Raw genomic sequence first — 8,687 nt, forward strand, 5'->3', positions numbered from 1 at the left:
CGCAACGAAGAGTAGCCCCCGCTCGCGGCATGTTCACTTTGAGCAAAAGAACAACAGATCCTTCTGCAAAAGAGAGAAAGAAAGAAAAAAAGCCCTCTTTCTTTAATCTAGCAGAAAAGAAGGAATTACCTCTGTGCATGCTCCTACTGGTATAAATAGCAGTATTAGGAAAAAAGCTTGTTTCTCCATGACTGAAAAACATTTAGGACACAGAACCTGGACTCCATCTCTTCTCTATTTCCCTGGTTACTTTAACACTGTGAGCTTTGGACTCCAGGGAGAAAGTCTAAAAATACTATAGCCTATTTGTTCAAAAGGTAACAAAGATGGAAGGGCCCTGCTTTTGCCTAAAGGGAAAAAAGGAATATAAAATCTTAATGTTTTCATTTTTGAACTCTAAACCAAAGTCAGACCTTGGAATATTCTTTATTTTTCTTTATTTTTTTTAAAAAATTAATTAATTTATTTATTTATTTTTGGCTGTGTTGGGTCTTCGTTTCTGTGCGAGGGCTTTCTCTAGTTGTGGCAAGCGGGGGCCACTCTTCATCGCGGTGCGTGGGCCTCTCCCTGTCATGGCCTCATTTGTTGCGGAGCACAGGCTCCAGACGCGCAGGCTCAGCAGTTGTGGCGCACGGGCTTAGTTGCTCGGCGGCATGTGGGATCTTCCCAGACTGGGGCTCGAACCCGTGTCCCCTGCATCGGCAGGCAGATTCTCAACCACTGCGCCACCAGGAAAGCCCTTTATTTTTCTTTTTAATAGGCAATGTGAAGACATGGTAACACAAATTCAAATGGCACAACAGGAAATATATTGAAAAGTTATTCTCCCTTCCAACCCTGCCCACCAGCACTCCAGTTCCCCTTCCCTGAGGTTATCTCTGATGGCAGTTTCTTGTGGATCCTTCCAGAGATGATATTCTCTGCATATCGAAGTGTGTGTGTTTGTGTGTGTGTGTGTGTTGATGTATTTATGCATGGGCACCTTCACAGAGCTCTGACTTCCTTCTTTTAACATGAATAGTTGCTTCCTATTCATACTGTCCTGCCCCTTGCTTTTCTTCACTTAAAAAGATGTCTTACTTGGGGAGGGCCGAGCAGTCGGACTGGCTGCTGAGATGAGTGCTTCACTGGGGCAGTCTCTGCATATCATGGGGACATAGACGCTGCTGCCTTTGATTGGGCTTGGTCTTCATAGCTCCAAAAAGAAACAAGATCTCGATAAGCTCTATGAGCTGTAGTCCAAAGCGTGTTAGATTATGAACCAGTTTGGCCCCTCAGCCCCAATCAACCAGTCCAATCTCTCATCAATAAAACGGGATCCAGCTAGCACCCCTCCACAAGGCTCCATGGCCAATAGCACTACAGTGGTAAAGATCCCAGGTGCTACTGGGACGGGAGGGTGTCTCAGCCCTGAAAACAATCAGGTATTGACCAAGAAGAAATTACAAGACTTAATAAGAGAAGTGGATCCTAATGAGCAATTGGATGAAGATGTGGAGGAGATGCTCCTGCAGATTGCTGATGATTTTATCGCGAGCGTGGTGACAGCAGCCTACTAGCTTGCTCGGCATCACAAGTCCAGCACCCTGGAGGTGAAAGATGTCCAGCTGCATCTAGAACGCCAGTGGAACATGTGGATCCCAGGGTTTGGCTCTGAAGAAATCCGACCCTACAAAAAAGCTTGCACCACAGAAGCTCACAAACAGAGAATGGCATTGATCCGGAAAACAACCAAGAAATAACACACGGAAAGGTCAGGGAATGGACAACAATGTATTTGGCGATACTTGAGCTGAGACCTCAGCTATCTCATCCTTGGATTTTTCTTTTTTAATGCTTTACAGAGAAGCATATATTTTTATTAGCAGTATAGCAATATCTATAATGACTGACAGGATCTGCCAAAAGAATAAAGCCTCCTACCCCAGAAAAAAAAGAAAAAAAAGATGTCTTAGAGACAATTTCATATTAGGACATAGAGACCAGTCTTCTTCATTTTAATATCTCTATAGAAGTGTGCGGAGGTATGTATCATAATTTGCTTAACCAGCTTCCTACTGGTGGGAACTTAGGCTCTTTTGATTCACTTGCTCCTACAATGTTGGAATGAATATTCTACGTATACCTTATGGTGTAAAATATTTTTGACTCTTAAACTGCCATAATGTAAATTGCTTCTCACATCTCTCCTCTTCAGTGGTTGCAAGTTTCTCCCAGGCTCAGCAGAAAACTTTAGCAGACTTAATTATATTTTATTTTTAAAATATTAACTATATGTCAGAGTACAGTGCTGATTTCTGGATGTGGGATTTCTCTCTGGTTTAGTTTAGCTGTTACCAACCTAGCCAGGGAAGACAAAAGTTTGATCTGTGTTTCCACATGGCCACTAGGTCAGTCACTGAGCGAATGTGACCCTTTCTGCTACAGTGGTAAGGTCACAAAAGTCACCTTAACAACCTGAGGAAATCAATTCCAACAATATCTAGGAACCACCTCTGACTGAGGGCTTTCTGGATGCATAGAATTTCTGCCTCTGCATTGATAAGATCATACATATGTATGTACCAGAACTCAGGGTTCCCTAGGGCTCTAGTTTTCAACTCTGAATAAATAGAAACTGGAACACATTTGAAATGAGATTGAAGGCTCTGGGAATATTGGAGGTTGTACTTTTATTTCTTAAATAGCAAACACGTTTTGGGGATGGATAAATAGGGATCTAGCTACATAGGTATGGTGAGGTAATCCTTCCATCCATCAGGTGCAGGGCCATGCAAAGATACCAAGGTTGTCTTTAAAAGCTGGAAGTTTCCTACCTGAGGGCATAATTGCTAGAGAAGATTTGTTGTTTGATCGATAAAGGAAAAGGAAAGAGATATTGGGGAGGGGAGCAGGCAATATTGAGGTAGTGAAAAGAGTACAGGTTAAGAGTTAGAAGACTTGTACTTTAGTTCAAACCCTGCATGATTTTAGTTAGGACCCAAGTCAGAAAGCCCAAGTCAAACTTAAGTAAAAAAGGAAAACTATTTGTTCTACAGGATTGTCTTGATGCAGGGATTTAAGAAGCATCAGCGCACCCAATCTCTCTTCAAGCTTTTGTCTGCTCTGTGTTGACTTTATTCTCACACTCCAAATGGTGACACATTGGCTGCCAACAGCTCCTGTCCTGAATCTTCCCAGGCTCAAGACTCGCAGATAGAAAATCTCCTCTTCCCTTAAGAGTTCAAGTAAAAGTTCTGTAAGGGCAAGGATCTAAAGTCAGAGTGCTCTTACCAAATAAACTGGGAAATAAGTACTTGGTGCCCCCAGATTCAAAATGTCTGCAACAGGCTCTCACTAGGCATCTGGCTTTAGCTCACCTAATTTCTTATTGTCTGACTTTTCCTGTTTGTAAAATATGGTTAAACTTGATAATCTTTGTGATCTCTTCCAGTTCTAAACGAATTTTCTTTCTTTCTTGCATCCTTTGTTTTTTTCACATTAATTAAGCATTTAACCTAAACAGGTATTTTCCCAGTTGCTATCTTGACTGTTGGTATTTTAATAGGTATAAGAAACAAATATGTGTCTAAAAATAAGAATATAATATATGTAATCTAATAGAGGTAAGCATGAAGAGCAACTGGAACACAGGAGAGGGAGCAATAAATTCACTTGAGATTGTAACATCTGAATCTAGTTTGAAGCTTTACCAGACTTTGACAAATCTGTGGTGCGAACATTAGCAGGTAGGATACATGCAGTAAAAGTATGAAGCTGGAATTACTTACAAGGAGAAAAGTACAGTAGCAAATTCACCAACACTTATATATTGACTTACTATGCCTTCTGGTAGTACCCAAAGAGGGTGAGGACAATATAGAGGCAGATCAGAAGGCGTTAACCAGATAGTTAAAGAGTAGACAAGCATGATTTCTGAGCAAGTATTGATATCATGGACTTGAGTTAGGAAATAAATGCTGAAGAATAATTAAATAATTTAAACAAGAGATTGGCAAGGAGCAAAACAAATCTAACTTAAGTAAGCCAAATTAAACCATACCACCACCATTACCACCAGAAAACAGCATAGCGACTTGCGGCATATAACCCAATGAAGTTAGAAACCAGTTAACAATGGAGATTTGATTTTTCCCCTGAAATCTTGAAACATAGGAGTCTCCCTTGTGATGGATTGTGTGTTCACACATGAAGTCAGAGGAATGAATTAGAAGACCTCTTAAAGCCCTAAGGTCCTCACATTCTAACATTTTGCTTTGCCTCAATGGTTGTTCTATGCAGTGACTTTACCCCAAATGAAAAATTGCTGCAGCCTAATAGTTGATGCTTATTAGAGACAAATGTGCTTGTCCAGGGAACTATTTTAAAGACTATAGAGGGAATGCCATTCTTTGAATTTGAAGGGGGGAAATAGCAACCAAAATTATCAGAAAAAAATTTGTATTCTCCTCAAGCATATTCTTCTTGAGAACAGCAAAAGGCCTCACAGAGATGATCACTATAAAGACAGGAACTGTTGGAGCAGGAGAGGGGTAATCAGGGATGAAAGACTGAGTTTTCCTACTCTACCTTACCTTCTAATCCAGTTCTTTTCTAAAGCAAATTCTTAAGAGACTAAATGTATTCACTTTTTTAGGGAGGGTTAATTATAGTCTCATTTAGAAATAAGAGAGTACCTTACTTCACCCTTTAAAGTTCCTTCCAGGAGTATTGTGATTCTACTAAAATGCTTTAGGCATTAAATAGAGTCAGAAAACTAAATATGCATTCTTGGTTCTAACACAAAAAGGAAAAAAAATGTTTCAAAGACAAGAGAAAGAGAAAAAAAGAGTTTTTCCCATTCAATGTTTACTTTCATGGGAATGCCAGTATTTAGCATTGTTGTGATTTTCACACTGAAGATGAATGTCAGTTTACTGCAAAGATGTGAATTAATTCTTGAAATAAAGTCTAATATGCAAAATAAAATTTCGAACACATATTAGGAAGAACATGCTGTGCAGGGCACTGTGGAGAATATGAAAGACATAGTCACCACCTCAGGGGGCTTCTAGACTAATGGGAGATAAGATTGTCAACTGAAAAGAAAACACACAACCTGAAAGCTGAGGATTATGTTTTTATTTTTTTATTGGAGTATAATTGCTTTGCAATGTTGTGTTAGTTTCTGCTGTACAGTGAAGTGAATCAACTATACATATACATATATCCCCTCCCTCTTGAACCTCCCCCCACCCCATCTCAGCCATCTAGGTCTTCTCAGAGCACTGAGCTGAGCTCCTTATGCTATACAGCAGGTTCCCACCAGCTATTTATTTTACATATGATAGTGTATATATGTCAAACCTAGTCTCCCAATTCATCCCACACTCCCCTTCCCCACCGAGTCCACAAGTCCGTTCTCTACGTCTGCCTTTCTATTCCTGCCCTGCAGATAGGTTCATCTGTACCATTTTTCCAGATTCCACATATATGTGTTAATATATGATATTTGTTTTTCTCTTTCTGACTTCACTCTGTATGACAGACTCTAGGTCCATCCATATCTCTACAAATGACCCAGTTTCATTTCTTTTTATGGCTGAGTAACATTCCATTCAATATATGTACCACATCTTCTTTATCCATTCATCTGTCGATGGACATTTAGGTTGTTCCATGACCTGGCTATTGTAAATAGTGCTACAGTGAACATTGGGGTACATGTGTCCTTTTGAATTATGGTTTTCTCAGGGTATATGCCCACTAGTGGGGTTGCTGGGTCATACAGTAATTCTATTTTTAGTTTTTTAAGGAACCTCCATACTGTTCTCCACAGTGGCTGTATCGATTTACATTCCCATCAACAGTGCAAGAGGGTTCCCTTTTCTCCACACCCTCTCCAGCATTTATTGTTTGTAGGTTTTCTGATGATGCCCATTCTAACTGGTGTGAGGTGATACCTCCTTGTAATTTTGATTTGCATTTCTCTAATAATTAGAGCTGTTGAGCATCTTTTCATGTTTTATTTGGCAGACAAAGCTGAGGACTTAAGCCCAGGACACAGCATCTCAGATAGCTCTGAGAGACTGCTCAGAAGAGGTAAGGGAGGAGCCAGGATAAATAGGAGTTTTTGCAACAAAGACCAGGTAGTTGGAACTTCAAAAGATTACTGTTAATTATATACTCCAATACAGATGTTAAAAAAAAAAAAAGAAAAAAAATAAAGAAAACCAGATATCTCAAGTTAAGGAATTTAGTGCTTTTCTATCTATGAGAAGGTGCAAGAGTCTGGGCTCACTGAAATCATACCTTTGATATGCACCTGAGCTATCTGGGGCCAGTATTCTGTGCTTTCTCATCCTGAGTCTTCTCAGGATGCACTCTCATTAGGGGTGGCTGCAGCAGCTCACTGCTAGATGGTGGGCATCCTGTTTCTATCCTGAGTTCCTTTAGGGCGCACTGTTGGGGGTGGGTGTAATGTGATGGCTTGATGGTGGCAACATCCTTTCTTTACTGATATGGCAGGCAACATTTTTTTCATTGATAAGACTTTGATATAGGCATAATATGCTAAGAGGTATCCAAAGAAAGAGAAATCTGTCAGGGAAAACTCTAAAGATGAAGTGAAGTTTGATATGGACCCTGAAACAAGTATAGATTTTCTAGCAAGAAAAGAATGGGAGGGTTTCAAGATGGAAGAAACAGCATGAGCAAAGGGACAGAGATAGGACAGCACAAGGGGCAACAGGTATAACAGTTTAACTGGAAAAAATAAGTTCTACATGGGGTAGGCATGCCTTACCATGGACTTCACTAGTAGTGAGTGAGGTAGCACAAAAAGCTATGTAGAAATTTCTGGTATATCTTTGGGAAAGAAGGAGACTGACCCCTTGGGAAGCATGGACAGACCTTTGTGCTGAGCCCTTCCTGCTAGACCATTATGCTGTATTTCATTAGAAAGGAAATGGGGCTGGAAGCACTATGAGGAGATAAGGGGGGGATAGAGAATGCTTCCTGGGACCGTCTGGGTTCTTATGTTTGAGGCCCCTTCTGATAATTGTTTAAATTTGGCCTTTTAAATCATTTTCTTCCCCCAGAACAAACTCCTAGTCATACTCCCAATATTAGCTCCCATTTCTCTCCTCTATGATAGAACAGTGTCCTTTGGTGAGTATAAGTTTTGCCAGGTGCTTTGACATGTGATCATTGATTCTCAAATCAACCTTACAAATTAAATATTACTATCTCTATTTGATAGCCAAGCAGACTGCAGCTCACAGAATTTGAGCAAGTATCCCCAAATAATATGGGTACTAAGGGTCAGAGTCAGGACTCAAATTTGCCAGCCATGTGAGTGAGCCATCTTTGAAGTGGGCACTACAGACCCAGTCAAACCTTCAGATGAATTAGAGCCCTGGCTGACATTGACTGAAACCCCATGAGAGACCCCAAATAAGAAACAAAGTTCTTACCAGATTCCTGACAAAAAGCAACAGTAAGAGATAATAAAATCACTATTTTTGTGTAAAGCCACGTGATCTGTCCTAAGGATATCAGTCAGGCCCCTTTCCTCAACCACCCATTCTTGCCCAGTGGGCTCACACAGTGCCCATATTGTTAGGGTTAGAGGTTATCCTTAGACTCAGCAATATGGGTTTCCACTCACCAAGGTTGATTGGGCTGCAGCCACTGCTGAGTGTGTAGCCTGTCAACAGCAGACCAACACTGAACCCCTTTTAGGGCACTGTTCTCCAGGAGAGCCAGTCAGCTGGTTGTACAGGACCATTTATATCATGGAAAGGGCAGTACATTGTTCTCATTGGAATAGATACTTACTCTGGATACTGAGTTGCTTTCCCTGCCAGAACTACCATTGATAGCTTTAAGGCCTGTCTCATTCATGGTCGTGGTGCATTAGTTTTCATGTTGCATAACGAATTACCACAAACTTCATGAATTAAAACAACACACATTTATTATCTCACAGTTTCCATGGGTCAAGATTGTAGACATTGCTTATGTTGGTTCTCTGCCATCTCAACAAGGCTGCAAAGTATTGTCAGGATGTGTTCTCATCTGGAGGCTCAGTTAGGGAAGAATCTGCTTCCAAACTTATTTGGCTTATTATTGGCTGTCATCTGGAGAATGATCTCAGGTCCTAGAGGTCATATGAGGTTCCTTACTTTGTGACCCAATCTATGGGCAGTTCAACATTTGGCTACTTACTTTTCAAGGCCAGTAGAAGAATCTCTCCCCCCCCTCTGTTAAGATGAATATTATAAAATGAAAGATGATCCTGAGAGTAACATCCCATCACTTTCATCATATTTGCAAAGGTAACATATTTATAGGTTCTGGGGATTAGGATGTGGACATGTTTGGGCAGCTATTATTCTGTCTACCACAGATGGCTCTAGGGCGTAGAAGCCTTTAATGCTGCTAAACATCTTACCATAAAGAGAACGGGCACCACAACAAAGATTATCTAGCACAAATGTCAATATTGTGGAGATTGAGAAGCCCTCAGCTGGTGATTTGTTATACAGCATTATTAAGGCATTAGCTAAATAATTCACTGATAATGATGATTCCCTAAAATTCTCCAAGTCTTACTACTGTTGCAGGAAAAGAAAAGAACTAAGAGTCATCAGACTTGTTTTCAAGTCCAAATTTGGCCATGTATTAAATATTTAGAGTGTGGAAAA

General features: G+C 40.4%; 1 pseudogene; it reads left to right on the forward strand.

Annotated features, from left to right (window-relative positions):
• Positions 1-1,241: 1,241 nt before the first annotated feature.
• LOC133089858 (transcription initiation factor TFIID subunit 12-like) lies at positions 1,242-1,813 on the forward strand (annotated as a pseudogene).
• The last annotated feature ends 6,874 nt before the right edge of the window (positions 1,814-8,687 follow it).

This window comes from Eubalaena glacialis, chromosome 4 (genome assembly GCF_028564815.1).
Source record: "Eubalaena glacialis isolate mEubGla1 chromosome 4, mEubGla1.1.hap2.+ XY, whole genome shotgun sequence".
Taxonomy (NCBI): Eukaryota; Metazoa; Chordata; class Mammalia; order Artiodactyla; family Balaenidae; genus Eubalaena; species Eubalaena glacialis.